The sequence below is a fragment of the Callorhinus ursinus genome, unplaced genomic scaffold, assembly GCF_003265705.2.
Source record: "Callorhinus ursinus isolate GAN/ISIS: 27379988/994484 unplaced genomic scaffold, GSC_fseal_2.0 scaffold2, whole genome shotgun sequence".
NCBI lineage: Eukaryota > Metazoa > Chordata > Mammalia > Carnivora > Otariidae > Callorhinus > Callorhinus ursinus.
The window spans coordinates 14,995,482-15,012,532 of NW_027397064.1; the positions used below are offsets into that span (position 1 = coordinate 14,995,482).

At 40.5% G+C, this 17,051-nt stretch overlaps 1 protein-coding gene across 3 annotated transcripts in view; it reads left to right on the forward strand.

Annotated features, from left to right (window-relative positions):
* EPHA4 (EPH receptor A4) overlaps positions 1 to 5,879 on the forward strand; it is a 141,621-nt gene extending 135,742 nt beyond the window's left edge. For 2 of the 3 annotated variants that reach the window (XM_073878125.1, XM_025886907.2), the window contains exon 18: positions 1,785 to 5,879. The gene's annotated coding sequence lies outside the window, so the exon portion shown is untranslated. The remainder of the gene's footprint in view (positions 1 to 1,784) is intronic. The other variant, XM_073878122.1, reaches the window with a different exon arrangement.
* The last annotated feature ends 11,172 nt before the right edge of the window (positions 5,880 to 17,051 follow it).

The window sequence follows — 17,051 nt, forward strand, 5'->3', positions numbered from 1 at the left end:
TCCCCACAAATAAGGAGTTGTCTGAATTCAAAGGAACAAAGGTTTCTTTTTCTCTGCTCTATAGAGTATTCTGGCATCAACTAGATATAATCCTTCACATTCCCACACTCCTCACTTCGAACGTCCAACCCTTTCGACGTGCACACTGAGTCCCCAAATAGCCCACTTCCTATTGTGAACTATTGAAGAGTGTTGGTGAACTGATGGGACAGACATGTTTTGGGGACTCCTCTTTCTCCTCTAAGAATGGAATTTCTAGCAGCAAAACAAAATCACCTTCAAAAAGTGGGCATACCCATATGGTGTTGGTTGTACTCCGTCAGTCTTAAGGTCATACTCATGTTCTCCTTGTCCTGCATGTAAATTCATGCTTGCCTAGTGCAAGCCCGTACTCCTGATAGACTTACTAATCTGCAGAGAAGATAAAGCTGGAAAAGTAGATCCAGGTCCTTTCATTTTCTTCATAATTGTCAAAATGAACAATGTTGACAAATGGCTTCTTGAAGGGCTTGGTAGTTATAACCTTACCCACATTTAGAATTTTAAATTGCTTAAGAAGTCATCTCTATCTGAATATTTTATAAGAAAACTTTATTTCTCTCTCTATGTAAAGTAATCACTACAAGACTAAATAACAGTTATTTACCTCAAAGAAACTAAATTTGATTTATAGCTCATACACAATAAAGACACATATGTACAAAACAAGCAAATAAATAATTGGTTTAATAAAATAAGCAAAATTGTGAAGATAGATTCCGGTCTTAATCCTTTGCTCTCCACCTGAGGTCATCCACTGCCAATCATAGCCATTGTGGCGGGAGATATGGTGTCCAAAGCAGTCTTGGTGGTCAGTTGTCACAAAGGAAAGAAGAGAAATCGGTTATTTTGGTTCATGTTGATTATGGCGAGGACAATGAGGAGCCACAGTGATTCCATTGCATCGTGCTGATCTTGTTCTGTTCTAGACTGATTGGACAGTTGAGACTGATCGGTTCTTGGTGGGCTCAAGGCCCTCAAACCTTTCTCACTGGCACGCCAGACGTCACCCTGTGCCATAGCCCCAGTGCTCCCTCTCCGTGCCTGTTACATGCAGTGTGTATGAATCCTTTACTAGATACTCTCCTTCATTAGAGGTTACTTTTTAGGAAAAAACATTCAGTGCTTTTTATCTCTTGGTTTGCATTTTTTCAATCATAGTGTTGAATACTGGCAGATTGTGATGTTTCCAGATTTGTTCCCAAGATACATAATTTCCCTTTCTGGAAAGGCTGAGTGCTAGTAGCTGGGGCTTTTCCGGTAGTACAATTTGCTTTTCACATCCCTTTACCAACTCTAAGCCTTTCTCCTCTTGCACAATTCTTCCAAGTCAGAATTTTCTTTTCCACAGAGAGACTGTTCACACAGTGGTTAAGGCATGGCTGTAGACTCAGACTGTGTGGGTTCTAATCCCAGCTTTGTTCTATCACAATGTAGGACGTGACACTGAGCAGATAGCTCAGCTTTGCTATGATTCAATGACCTCATCCGTATGATAGGGGTAGGACTGGTACCTTCCTCGAGTTGTTATAATTAAGCTATTAATAGACATTTTTTCTTGTTGCTACTCCAGTTGTCATTTTTCCGAGGAGGAAAGCAAGAACTCAACACTCTCCCTTCTGAACTACTTCTTTCTGAGCCGTACCGACTTCTACGTGCTTCTCTTCTTTCTTGCAATATTGGCTGACAAGTGGCTGGCACTATTGGCTGCTGTTTTGTCTAAACTCTTGTTCTTTTCTCTGCAGGGAGTAGACTCTGCTATCTTGGCCTCACAGCCCTTCCTGTTGATTACAAAGCCCATAGAAGAAAACAGAACACACCCTCCTTAGTCCCTTTGAAACGCATTTCTTCTGCTTCTGCTATGCCAGTTCTGGAGCAAAGACACTGATGAAACACCACCCATACCCGAGAAGAATACCTGGATGACGTCCGAATCTCCCTTCCCAGTGAAAGAAACCACAACCGCGCAAAAGGTTCAGCACGGGGTCTCCCGTTGCATTGAGGAATGTACTGTCTCGCAGCACCAGCTCTGCAGAGCCCTTGTTCCTGAACTCCTTGTGGTTTTATTTATATGTATTTCCATATCTCGCTCCTGTACGTCACTGCTGCCTTGGTGTGGCAGCGAGTGTCCCAAGGCTACAGGTTGTACCATGGACACCAGGTTGGGTGCCACCACACAAAACAAAGCCAGTTCCCATGAGCTGCCTATGATATGCATTGCTGAAGTAACATTTTACCCAGGGTGTGCCATTGCCGTGATATAAATATATTTTTTTCCTAGACTAACTATGAGCTGACTATCTCTCTTTTGATGTGTGTACATAGGTGTGAGTGTGCGCGTCCGCGGGTGTATGTGCGTGTGAGTGTAGAACCTCATGCTCAGAACTGCCTGTGAATGTTGTGGAATGCAACACCCGGAGAGTTCTGGTTCCTCGCCAGTTCGGAGATGAAGAGCCACATGAGGTGGTGGGCTGGAAGACCGCGCCCATCCCCTTAGAAAGACAGCCCGGAAATGTTCAATGTCCTGTATCTAGAAGTGTGTTTTGTAGCTGCCACACTAACCTTAATAAGTAAGTCTACAGCTTTGGATGGAGGCAATTTCACCTCAGCGGTGGGGTAATTTGAGAGTATAAATCCATTCAGGTGACAACCCATCATCTAAATCACTAATTCCGATTGAACTTCTCATCTGAATTGCCGGTTTCTTGATGGAGAGAGAGAGAAGGGGATGGAATTTGTCTGGTAACCCCAAATGGAACAGAAGTAGCCTTTGTTTTCCTGCATAAATGGACTCGTCGAATGCGAACAAAATATATGCAATTCGTATACTTCTGGAGATGAACGTAGACGCGTGTGTCAGCTTTGAGATGATGTGTCCTGGATTAATACTTTGTCTCTCAATGTCACAGAAAAATACATGCCAGTGACTCTTGAGGTTAGCATAGTTGGGATTAAATGTCCTCAAGTGATTTCAGGTTCCCCATTTACAGGAAGAGTTCTACAGTTATCAATATGCAGCTAACTCCGATGGCCCTTAGCCTTCTAGGATCTGAGGTCCGGTGTGTGAAGATTCAGTTCTGATAGGATACGTATACCAAACTCCAGCCAACATACTGCCATTTTTCATAATCTGAGTGGCTGCCTTGTTTATTCTAAGCTATGGTTGCAGAAACTGTGACCATTTACATAAGCTATACCATCAAATCAGGGAAAAAATGGGAAAAAAAAAGATTCTGAACCCTATGTTGTTGAGTAAGTAGAGAAAATCATCAATAAATATTTATTACATTCTGACAGGGTGTGTGGCACTGTATTCTCATAGCTATGCCAGAGTGACAAAGTTAATTCACCCCTTTTTGGGGACTTTAATATATTTTTAAAGGGATGTGCCTATGCATTGATGCCTGAAAAATATGTATAAAGAAATGAGGTTGAATCTCTGAGCTGGTCATCTTTCCCCAGAGGTCAGGGCAGGAGGCCAACTTCAGGGACTGTATCTAGCCCCGTTAGCGAGTGCTGGCCTAGTGAGTTCAGATGCTCGATCTTGCTCAGATCTTCCATTAGGCAGCATTAAGCTGTTCCCCTGCACCAAATCGAGTAGCTTCACCATGTGTCTGCTGGCCCCAAATTATTTTTAACAGTCATGGATGAAATTTTCTGGTGTGTTGAAAAAGTTATTTTCAAGACAGGTTGTGCTCACTACACTGCTGGTGTGTGTGTTTTGAGAACTCTTGTATTCAATCTGTGAAGGATATGTGTATTAATCCATACACACTTATAGCCTCAATATTTGTCTGAAGACACTCAAATTCTGACCAATAAAGGAAAGTTCTAGAAGCAATATTTTCACTTATTTAGCATTTTCCAAATAACATCAAGCATTGATACACACGGAAGAGTGCATTTATTTTTTGTATCACTCCAAGTATGTTGGAATATGCAAGGACTGTGGTTAAAATTAGAATGTATAAGGCATATTATAATTTAGTTCATACCGAAAAGGAAATTAACAGAACATTGCTTGGTTCCTACATGTTCCGAAAATTGAGCGATCTCTTGAGTTAGACATAGATTATCTATTTTGTTTTATTTTGTCAAGGTATTTTTCTTCCCTTCATGAACTTTAGGTACACATAACTTATGTCATTTATTTATGGTCTTTTATACCTAGTTTGTAAAATTGTAAAATAGCAAACTAAATGCAAAGAGTTTGCATTTGAAAATAATAAAGTAGTTGCCGTATACAGACCCGGAATCCAGTTGTCTCTTTTAAATAATTTTTCTGTATGCCTGCTGTTTCTAAATTAATTAATTCTTGATTGTCATTTGGTTAGAACATAAAAATCTTAAGTTCTAATTGAGTGTGCTTAGTTAGAGGATAAAAAGCATTGACTTCTAAACAGCCCTCGCCCTTAAGAACAATACATTAGCAAATCAGACTTAGGTTTTATGAGATCCTGTAAGTATCCCAGTGTAGTTAAGACTATGATCTCTGGTTGGAACGTAGACTCTCCCGCTTACTATTGATAATGCAATTTAGGGCGAGTTTCTTAACTTTCCTGTGCCCATTTCCTTGTTTGTACAATGGCAATTATAATACCACAGGCTTTTTTTTTTTTTAAGATTGATTGATTTGAGATAGCACGTGTGAACAGTTGGGAGGGGCAGAGGGAGAGAGAGAGAGAATCTCCAGCAGACACCACGCTTAGCCCGGAGCCCGGCAGGGGCGCTCCATCTCACAACCCTGAGGTTATGACCTGAGCTGAAATCAAGAGTCAGACGCTTAACTGACTGAGCCCCCCACAAACTTGTATAAAGACTAAATATATTTGAACTTTAGCACAGGGTCTAACGTCTAGCCAGAACTCAGCAAATGGTAAGGAGAGTGGTTTCCTCTCCCTTATCTACGGTCTCAGTTACCCACGGTCAACCATGGTCTGGAAGCAGATGACCCGTCTTCTAGTTTAGCAACAGGAGATCAACTGTAACCTAACGTGATGTGGCAGTGCCTATATCATTCACCCTACTTCATCACCTAGGTATTTTATCATCACAATGTCATCACAAGAAGGGAAAATACAGTACAATAAGATATTTTGAGAGAGTGAGAGACCATATCCACATAACTTTTATTATGGTATATTGTTATATCATTCTATTTTACTTTTAGTTATTGTTAACATCCTACTGTGCCTAATTTATAAATTAAACTTTCTCATCAGTAGGTACACATTGGAAAAAACAATACTATATACCGAGTTTGGTATTATCTGTGGTTTGGGGTGTCCACTGGGGGTCTTAGAATGGATCTCCTGTGGATAAGAGGGGCCTACAGTATTCTCAGGAGCATTTTTATTGTTATAACCTGTCTTCTTCAACATCCCCAGTTCTATACCCTCTCTAACATCTTTGCTAGTGACTAGCTACCCATTCTTACCACAGGTTTTAATCCTGGACTGTTGGATCCTCGCGAGTGCATTGGGGCTCCAAGGGGTCCAAGATTATCCCTAAAACATGGTGTAAATGTTAATGCTTATATGTATATGTGTGTTTTGATGGGGAGAAAGTTCTTAAATTTCATCAAATTATAAATGAATGTGGGATACAAAACTAATAAGAGCCATAGTTTTAAGGATGAATGCTCCCATCATTATACCATTTCATTAAACAAACTGTCAATTGACTGAGCCCCTGTTAATTGAAAATCAGTCTCGAGACTTATTACAGTGTATTAACTAAAGCCCTCACAAGCAGCTGGCTTCAGAGAATGAGAGCATGCTGTCTAGTGTTACCAGAGATATTTTAAAACATAGACCTTGAAATAAAAAGAATCTCGGTTACATCCGGTTATTTTGTGTTTATTTCTTAAATACCTCTATAGAATCAGCTATATTAATTAATAGGTAGAGTAGTTGGTAACGTATTTATGATTTGAGGCAAACGAGGCTTAGCATTTTCTGCCCCACTTGTTTAGCAAGATAGAAGGTCAACTGTAGTAGAGATATATCTATATTTATAAATAGATGGAGCTATAGAAATATATATAGCTATGGACTTTTTATGAGGAATTGTCTCATGCCTTTAGGAAAGCTGAGAAGTCCCATGATCTGCAAGCTGGGGACCCCGGAACGCCAGTGGTATAGTTCAGTTCAAGTCCAATGGCCTAAGCACCAGCTGAGCCACTGGCGTAAGCCCCAGTCCGTGGGCAAGAGAAGATGAGACATTCTAGCTCAGATAGCTAAGCAGAAAACCAAAGAGGGGAATTCCGCCTTTCTCCACCTAGCATTTTATTCAGGCCCTCAACATATTGGATAATGCCCACCCACACTGGGGAGGGCATTCTACTGAACCTACCAATTCAAATGCTGATCTCATCCAGAAACACCCTCACAGACATGCCCAGAAATAATGTGTAATCCGGGCACTCCATTGACCAGTCAGGTTCACACAAAACTCACCATCACTTCTACCAGCAAAGTAGTTTCTCCCACATTTTCAAGAATGAGCTGGCAGAGTGCATATCAAAATTGCCACACGTAATCTTAACAATAATTTTGAGATTGATTTCAGTGTAGCGTAATATGAGGCTTTTGTATTATTTTGAGTAATGAAGGCTAGCTTCTATGATAAAAGGCCCCACATTTTCAGTGTTTAACCCACTTAAGTGTTGTTTCTAGCAAACATCCATGGCCTGATGGAGATCCAGAGGATCTTTCTGGCAGCTTTGCAAGCAGTGAGCTGGATCCAAGCTCCTTTCCTCCCATGAGGCTGTCATCTTCAACAGTGGCTTCTTCTTCTTTTTTTTTAAAAGATTGATTGATTGATTGATTGATTGATTGATTTGACAGAGAGAGACACAGCGAGAGAGGGAACACAAGCAGGGGGAGTGGGAGAGGGAAAAGCAAGCTTCCTGCAGAGCAGGGAGCCCAATGCAGGGCTCAATCCCAGGACCCTGGGATCATGACCCGAGCTGAAGGCAGACGCTTAACAACTGAGCCACCAAGGCGCCCCTCAATGGCAGCTGCTACCGCCACCACACCAGAGAATGTGGGTGACTCTGTTGAAAGCTTTATGGCCAGGCCTAGAAAGGGCTTGTATTCTCCCTCCCGTATCTTATTGGCCAGAACCTATCATATGGGCCTAAGCTACTGTTTGGAGGTGGGAAGGTGCACGGGAAGATGAATTAAATCTGTTCAGCAGCTAGCCAGTCTCTACCACAAGTACAAAGGAGCACCGTGCACCAAGGGGAGGTCAGAGAAAGCTTCCCGTCAAAGTCACACGCATCTCTAAGCTTCGTTTGATCTGCTCCCCCAAATGTGTCTAATGCTTGTTTCCCAGAGAGGCAGAGAAGCATGAGCAGTGTCCGGACTTGCTATGATATTTGCATGCTTCTCCTTGTCTACCCAGATGCTTCAGAGATAACATTTTCCTTCCTGCATCCCAGATCTCTATGCGTTCTCTAGCCACAAGCTTCTGTTTATATACAAAAGCGCTGCCCTTTCAGGTTTAAATGGCCTTAGCCACTCAGGATTCCGAGGATGAAGGAAGGGAGCGGGAAGCAGAGAATAAGCCCTAATCCCAGGCAAGAGATTTAAAGCAGTATTTTTCCTCTGAGTAAAGATACAACTAGAATGTGCAAAACCAAACCACCTTAGCCCTTTGACATCTATCAGCTGGGCAAGACCTTAATTAAAGTCTTGTTCTGTCTGAAGCATCCTAAGAACTGGAGCTAAAGCTCACAGGGTTTTTCATTCCCTTTAGCATTTTTGAACACTTAACTACATGCCAGCCATGTATTAAGCTCTGTTTATTTAAATACAACAGCCTGTGTCTGTGACAGAAGTCCTCATATGTTCATTTTATGGATGAAAACACTAAAGTACAGATTGCTTAGACAATTGGTTCAAGGCCACCTTGCTGAAAAGGGTTGGAATCTGGGATTTAAACACAAGTAGTTGGACTCCAACAATTTGCTTATAACTTCTACAGCACCCTGCCATACCGTGCGTATGATAAACTCAATCTGATGAAACATTTTGCCAGGTGGGTACGTTCCAGTTTGATATCGATGCTACATGCCATTGGTAGTAGGTATATATGCCAGGACATTCTTTCTTAAACACTGCTTGCCTCTTCTGTTGCCAGGTGGCTCATTTTTTATCAGTGAGTCATGCTATTGTTTCTGGTAAGTTCTAGTGAGAGAAACTACAACTTAAATACAACGTTTACCTTATATGCTGCGTTTTGTAAGAATTAATTTCCAAAGCCTACTTTTCACTTAAAAGCAGAGTGTAATCTATTATCACTAAAATACTACCATCTGATGTAGAGCGGAGGAGGAAGTAGTGATTTTCTTTAATCATCACGTTTGTATTCTAAGCATAAAAGTCACGGATGGAACTTCTCACGTGCGATTCTTCACTTTGATGACAGCCTGAGACAGAGAGGCTAGTCATTAACCAAATAGAAACAAAGGATGGATCCAAGGACAGAAGAAAAATTCACTGAAATGGAGTCTGAGGATCACGTAATAAAAAAGGACACAGAGTTCATGTGAACCTTGCCTTGGCTACTATATATGTGACCTTGGACAAATCACTTAACCTCCCTGAAACAAAGTTTACTCACCTTTAAAGTGAAGGTAAGAATTCCCTGCTTTGTCAGGGTCCTGTAAGAACTCAGTGTAATCAGTTCATATGAGTGGGATTGACCCATCCCCATCTGGAGTTAAGCTAGCAGGTCCAAACTGGAAAGCAGGAGCTACAAACACGGGTGTCCACAGGAGCCAGTTAGGCCATGTGAATGAGTAACCACTGTCCAAATGTAACACAAGAGAAAACACGTATTTTGATAAAACACGATATTTTTGATAAAACATTAGATTGATAAGATGTTAATGAATAGTATTCAGCAGATGGTAGGTTGGGGCAAGAAGGGTTCTACAGCCAAATAAGACGAGAAAACCCTGATGCGTTCTATGACCCCCTTTTGGAGAGTCATAAAGTGCATTAGTATATTAAACGCTCTGAGAAGTCCTGCAGTACAGAAACTAGTTTTGCCAATTTAACCTACCATTTTTGCAAAGACGTTTGAAAATGAAACCCTGCCCTGTTCACATCTCCATGAACGGAAGCTCTCAGTCTATCCTTTAGAGTTTCATATGAGGAAACAAAAGGAGATAGGCAAACAGCTATTGTACAATGTTTAGCTCAAGTATCCTGATCCACTGCCCACAAGACCTTCTACCTTCACAACCCCAGGCATATTCCAAGTATTTACCTAGCTTTGTGGCGGCATGGAGATTTGTCTTTTCTCCAGCATGGCCTGGTGGCTGCAATACTGTTTGGGGATGGAGCATGTGAAATAGGAAGCATGGGTGGGAGAGATTATGCTACTCGGAAGTATGAATATCAAGTCTTGATTTCAGAGCCCATATAGCAGGTTTTAATTCACGAACTGAACCATGTGAGCCAAAGTCATAACCAGGGCTAAGACGTCTAAATTCTTCTAGTCCTCATAAAGAACGAAATAGATTTTGACAATGCAAAAATGCACAACACACTTAAATCAACAACCTAATTAAGACTCGTAGCTGTATGGTGGGCTTCGGCTTCAGTCATTTTACCCTTCCCTTTGGAGGAAGTGCCTTGAGCCTTTGACTGTTCCCAGTTGAATGGGTAATAGACCCCCGACATATCTTGTTTCTGGCAATTGCCGTGAACATAATTCTTTGTTTACAGCAGTGTTGTAGAAAACTTGATGAATACTTAGAAGAAAATAGAATTAGGACTTAAGGACCCAGTTAAAATCAACTTAGTAGAACATAGACATTGCTTTGTGTAGAGCTGGAAAAGATAGCCATGAGAGAAAGTGGCTTAAACATACACCAGAGAAACTATATATTATACACATAATATGTAAGAGGCAATTATGGCCTAGTAATCTGCAGTGTATCACTACCTAGCAATCAGATTGACGGATTCTAATGAGACCCATGTTGTTTGTAATCAGACTGGCATTGCTTATTCAGAGCTCTATTCCATAAGATGCACTTTTAAATGGCTCAGATTGCACCAGATGCTATAAGAAATGGCATTCCATTTTATTCCATTACCAGCATTTTTCCCTCTTCCAATTAGCATAATTTAAAATCAGCCAGAGGCAAATGCGCAGGGCTGAAAAGTTGCAAGGAAGTTCAAGAAAGACTTGATAGCAAAAGGCAAAGAGACACGCATGCACAACAATTTTTTATTATGGGCAAGAGAACATTACAATTAATAGAGTTCCTAGTCTTTAAATTGCTCAGAATTTATTTCTGTGACTTATTGAAATATTAGAATCTCTCAGGGGGCTAATTGCCCTGTAGGTTGTTCTTGCTTATGCATTATCTTGTAGATGACATAATAGCATCACCACCTCATTTACCATTCAGTTAAGGTCTTAATTGAGTTCATCTTTTTTTCTCTCCTCAAAATGGCCAGGAACTTAGGGAATCAAAACAAATTCTCATTTGCAAAATGAGAAGATCCTTGTAAATTGCCTCTTTATAAGTTAGGTCCCGACTGTTTATAAAATATATGAAGTTAAAAGTTGAGCTGACATAATACACATTTTTCCCTGATGTAATCTGCCATGATAGTAAAAGCAGAGCTAGCTGGTTAAATAAGGATTGGCATCTGATGTTAAAAGACTAATTTTCCAATGATTTGCCTCCCCAGGATCTCTGCATCATCCTCTCAGTAAGGTATAAGCTCCCAGGCTGTATCTTGGGCTTTTGCTGGTAGCTCGCACAGCATTCACTCCCCCTTGGTGCTCTTCCTAATCGTACCTAACAGATTTCAGTAGAGGATCCATGTTCTCTCCTTATGTCACTTGGGTGGGACTGGAGTTATACTAGTGGATCCAAACCTCTGAACCAATTACTGCTTCAAAGGAGGTCCAATCAGAGTGTAACTTGAGACTTCTTTACCATAGTGTGGGAAGCAATCTTTCTTGAACTCTACCCCATCCCCCCACATGAACAAAAGGAGCCATTTGCTCTGGCAGCCATTTTGGGACCATGAGAAAACTTAGCCTCAGGGTGGAGGTGATACACATAGATGAAGAGAATCTTGAAGAAACCAGAGCCAGACCCACGGGTGTACTGGAGCCTGTTTGTACCAACCAGTTCTCGAGAGCTGATTGTTAAAGTTGTAGGACGCTTGTGAGCTGGTTAACATCATGTTGGGAGCTGGCAATTGGCCACAGTTGGGAGTATTTACACCATGGATGTATGCAAACACTACAAGTCAGGGCTGCTGCTTTTTTTTCTCCTCTCTCTTTCCCCCTTCCCCCTTCCCCCCAGAGCTGTGCGGTAAACATTTCCTAGCTTTGCACTTAATGCCTACTTGTTTTTCAGGATCCTGAGTCAGTGCCTCATGGAGTTCTTCTTTATCCTCTTAGTCTGAGTCACTAAGTCCCTTCTCATATCACCCTGTGCCTACCTTGTCTGGAGTGCTTTTAGCAATGCGGAGTACTTATCGATTTTCTTGTCGATTCCCCCACTAGACTCTAAGATCAACAGCATCTTGGAAATCTTAGGAATCTTTCATTTTTCTTGTCTACATCCTCACAGATAGAGACATGGCTGCCATATTATAGGTTCCCAACCAATGCTGGCTGAATTACTTGAATGGATGAATAAGTAAATCCTCGTGATTTGTTTTTACTGCTTGAAATTCAAGGAAAAAAGAAATACTCTGTCATTACCCTTAGTACATATCCTTATACTAAATATGTGAATCATCATAAAGCCATCAAAACTCCTTGACTTCTCCCTTCTTCATTTTTCTCATCTTTAGTATCACCATCATTATTTACCATGTGTTGTCTGTCCAGGTGTCAGGCAAGTGTGTTGAGGGATATTAGAGAGAGCCTTGGCTTTTTTATCAAATAGATGGGATATGAGTTCTAGTCCTGCCATTCACTGCCTGGGTCTTCTTAAGCAAATTGTATGCTTTCCTCATATATAAAATGGGAATGGGGTCTAACATTTAAGGTTGCTGTGTGAAAGTAAATAATTGGTAAATGGCCAGGTGCACGGTAATAGACAGTGAAGAAATGGTAACTCTTTACCTTCATGTCCCACAAACTTAACCATGTTTTGCTTTATATTTTCCTAAGAACTATCACCTAAGATTTAGAATCTGACTTCCATTTACTTTGTTTGGGTATTTCAAACTAGTTTTGCATCCTGTGAATCCAATTATGACTAACAACAGCCACAGATATTACTATATATCCCCATGGAGATTGGAGGCAAAAACATTTTTTTTCAAGCTGAAACCCTATCACTTATAAGTTTCTAAGAAGGTTTTTGTTTTTAGGGTTGATTATGATTTGTCTTTGGATCCCTCCCATTCTTTCCCCTTTTATTAGATCCTGTGTGTGCGTGTGTACATCATTGAAACTTGCTCATAGGAAATCAGAATGTGAGACCAGACCATGACAGGAATGATGTAAAATTTATCATCTTTTCATATTTTAATTTGGAAGACATACTTCGGATAAAGAGAAAAAAAAACTGGGTTGGTCTTAGCAACTTGGACTGGGTAACTCTTGCCCTATAGGTGGTGTTAAGATCGAATATGCCAGACTTCGGGAAATATCCTATTGACTCTTGTGAATGTCATGTCTGAGCCATGACATCAGGTCACATGCAACAGGTGGCAATTTTGCCCTGGATGGAAAGTTAATCATTGTCAATCATCCTGAAAGGAGGAAGCTCTAGGGCCGAACAGAATCTTGCCCTTGGACTAGTAGAGAGGATATCTTCTTCTGTAGGGCCTCAGATGGCGAAGTAAAGTTGAGCCATGGGAGTGTTTCGAGTATTTCCAGTGGTGAGAATTATTGGGTCCCTGTACAAAGAAGCAGGCTAGAGATAGGCAGGATGTTGACCGAATAAGGAGATCTAGTGAGGAACACGGGTATGTGGGATGTTAGCAGTTTTGAACTATTCCCTGTAACCTTAAACTTCAATTAAATGGGGGTAAACCACATCTTCCCTAATCCATTCCCAACTGTGATGTGGGGAATCGGGTTAAGCAGTAAGCTCACAGTAAGACCAGAGAGAAGGGAGTAAGGACGTGTAATGAAAAATAGCTGCCCAGAAGAGGCATGTTATCATGAGGATTGTCAGAGGCACAGGAGAAGAACCAAGGGAAACCAGACAGATTTGCTCCCAACTATATGGGAGGCAGGAATGCTGGGAAGCACTCAGAAACCTTTGAGAAGGCTATTTGCCAGGACTTGACTGCAAAGAGATCAGATCCATCTGCCTCCGAAGACGATGCTCTTCCTACAATGCCATTAGGCTTCTTGAAGGATGAAGTGGAGCTAGAGAGGAATGTGGTTCATTGGTTAACTTCCTGTAGCATTTCCACAAAGCAGACCTGTGAAAGTATTGCTTTTCCTTTGTTTCAGCAGTCCTTTTGGTATAAGTTACCCATTATTATTGTTATCTGTCCAAATGTCTTGATGGAGGAGTGGGATATAGGGGAAATTTGTGTTTTCATGAGAAGCAGTAACATTTCACATCTTAAGCAAGACTTTTAACTCTCTGGTCGATGACCTGAAATTGATTTTCTCCCAGCTACACACCAATGTGATAGGAAATCTACTTAGTGTAATAGGTACTCTCTGCTTGATATCATTGGAAAATAATACCGTACAGTTTAGAAGATACTAGATCTAGCCTGAACTCTGCTACGAAGAGCTTTGTGAGTGGGAATATGTCACTCATGACTTCTTGTTCTAAAACCAGGACTCGGACTCCCTAATCTCTACTATCTTTCAGCTCTAAAATTCAACGTATGCTTTGTATTTCTTGGTTCCTAGGTACGAACTTCAGAATGCAAAAATGTTTATATGCAGTCACAGAAAAGAAAGGCAGCACCGATATTTAGCAGGTATGTCCCAGCCCTGCTGTTGTAGCTGTCATGATATATAAGTACTTTCATGCTACTTGGTGCCTGGTTTGTATTCTGAAGCACCGTGAGTTGTCCCCATTACCCTAGCTCTCCTAATTGTCCCCTGTGCAGCCCCACAATCACTGAATCCATGTCGTTCATAGAAATTTATTTTTTGAAAGGTCTAAAAATATTTTCACACATAGAAAGCAATAAACATTCTGAATAGAGACATGGGCCCTAAAAAAAAAAAAAAAAAGGACACTAAGGATAGAAAGAGAGAGCAAGACAGGAAACAAAGGATTACCATGAAGGATCAATAAAGTTGACAGGAAAACTTAACACCATACTAGACGTGGATGGTCTCCTATGTCATTCTGTGTCATTCTTTCTTTTTATTCCCTCCTCCCTTCTTCCCTTCTTCTCTTTCATCCAAGAGTTAAAGGAAAGAAATTTCTATTTTCAGATTTTTCCTGAATCTTTTACCTAGGATTGTCAATAGAACAGAGTTTTGAATAGTTAGATATCTTTTATTAAGAAATTAGATTTCTGGTGCTTTGAGAACAGAAACACATAGAAAGAAGAAAAAACATTGCTTGTGCCATTGAGTGAACTCAAAGTGCTTCTTTTATTCTTTCCTCTATTCTGTAATGAACGAAATATTCTGCGGTGCTTTGGATGGTAGAGAGAATGGGACGCTCACAATGCAAGGTCTTTCGCTGATCCATAGCCAGTGTTCCTTGCAAAAGGTAATCTAATAATCCTCTATTCCATTTAAGGACTATAGGAGCTTGTACATTTCTAGACATTTTAAATGACTTACCCAATGACCCTGCAAGCCTTTCTAATCCAAGCGTTGTTATTACTCTTGCTTGATGGAAATTTAGGAGGGCTGAAGTTGAGAGAGATCCTGGATATGAGCATATGCCCTGCCAGTGCGTGATTTTCTTTTTTATATGTCAGCCACCTTGTCTAAAAAGGTCTCCCAAATCAGAAGCATATGGCTCTGAGTTTTTGTTCTTCTGACTGACAGGAGTAACTTTTCAGAAAGCTCTCGGAGGTTCTTTGAGGATCTATTGCTATTCTTGACAGAGTTTTGGAGTTGATTGCTTTGAAGCCCACTTATCTTGCTTAGCTGATTGAAGATGTTGCTGATGTGCTTTTTTAATTAGTTTGTGAAGTGGGTGGAGTTGGAGCAAAGTCAATTTCATCTTGCTAAAATCCAATCAATGCTAGTTGACTGAATGACTTTAGTTTATTTAGCTGATTGACCCTGGACTTCTTCAGAAGTTGTTTTCTCTTATTTTCAATTTTGATGATTAAAAAATGATTTAATTACAGAAGTCACTTCTATGTCACTTAATATGTTGGCATGAAATTTACTCCACTCTTCCACCTTATGTATAACTTATAAGGCACACAATAAAGTTCTGCTGAATTCAGTAATAGTTGCTGTTCGCAACTACAGAAGAGACAACACATTTTCCTCTTTTGACTTTTCATTCCTTTACTGTGCAGACAACTATTTATTGAAAGAAAAGATTGCTCAAACCTTTGCAAAATATTTACAATGTGCTAACTTTTGTTGGGATTCACTTTAGGCTTTTTGTGATGCAGTGTTTTGCAAATCCTTTCACTGGTTAAACTTTTCTTATTGAAGTAATGAATACAAAAACAGTGGTTCCCATTTATTTGGAGAAGAATTATTGTGACTGCCTGCCTGGGCATCAAACTGAAATGCTTACAAAACCACTTCACATCCCAAAGAACAACCAACCAAATTTTGTTTCTGTCAAAATAATAGAAACAAATGTTTCCAGAGAAGAAATGCTGCTCGTAAACATTTTCATCAGAATCAAGCACTGTGGTTATTAAAATTCATTTAAATTAAGTGTGTATTTCCGAAACAGATGCCCTCTTTGTAAAATATTTGCCAGCAAAGATACCACTAAGCCTGCAGGGTGAAGTCACGTATATGAAAGACCTATGATGCATGAGAGCCTAATTAAACTGAGAAAACTCTAGTAAACCTCTCTCTATAGGAAATGTTAAGCCTTTTTTTTTTTTTTTTTTAGGTGGTAGTGAAAAGTTGTTCTGAAGTTTTATTTCCAAATGTGATTTTAAAGCAATCCTACAAGTGGATTCATGAAGAACACGGACAGGCAAGTGTTAGTCAAATGTACCAAGATTATCTGAGTTGAGTCCCAGACTGGATTTAGGTTCTTCTTTCATTTTGATTAGTTTGGTCCTGGAATGTCTGAAGGGGACAGAATGGGTGGCAAAAACATTGGAATGGTTGGATTGGTATTGACCTCCCTGACTTAGACCGAGGGACTAACTTTGAGATCACAGAAGAGGATATAAGTTGACTCTTGCCTTATAAAATCTGCATACATGTCACCTTAAAATGCTACTCACATTTCAAGCTTCTGTGTATGTCATATACACTAACATCCTATTGGCAAAAAACAAGTTACATGGTTGAGCTCAAGATCAAGGGGTAGGGCAATACATTCCATCCACCATGAGGTTCAAAGCAAGTCACCTGGCTAAGGCAAACATCAGTGAGTGTGGGCATATTCTACTGTCATTAGGGAGGGGGAAGTGAGGCCATATTTCTTGAACAATATTATCATCTACCACAAATCATAATGCCAGAAAGTAAAGGACATGTGTTCATGAAATACTTACGAGTGTCAGGGTACAAACAGTGCCATAGACCCTACTGCAGCTTTGGCACTCCCAGCGTTTAGAGTGGCCATCAGTGAAGAACTGATGAGCATGGTGAAGCAGTATTTCTCTTGGGGCCTCCCTGCCTATAGTCAGGGGCCAGGTGTTTTGGCAAGATGCTGGAGCAGCGGAGCAGGAGCATCCTTGCTGCTGAGCACACATGAGATGCTACTACCCCTGGGGAATCTAAAAAAAATACCTGTGGGAGAATTTCAGGGGTGCTTAACTCTTGAACAGGCAGGATAATTGGTACAGATTAATTTGTATTCAGTGCCTTTGAACACTGTGTTCCATAGATGAAGTGGGAGATTGGATGCATTTTCCAGATAATTCTAA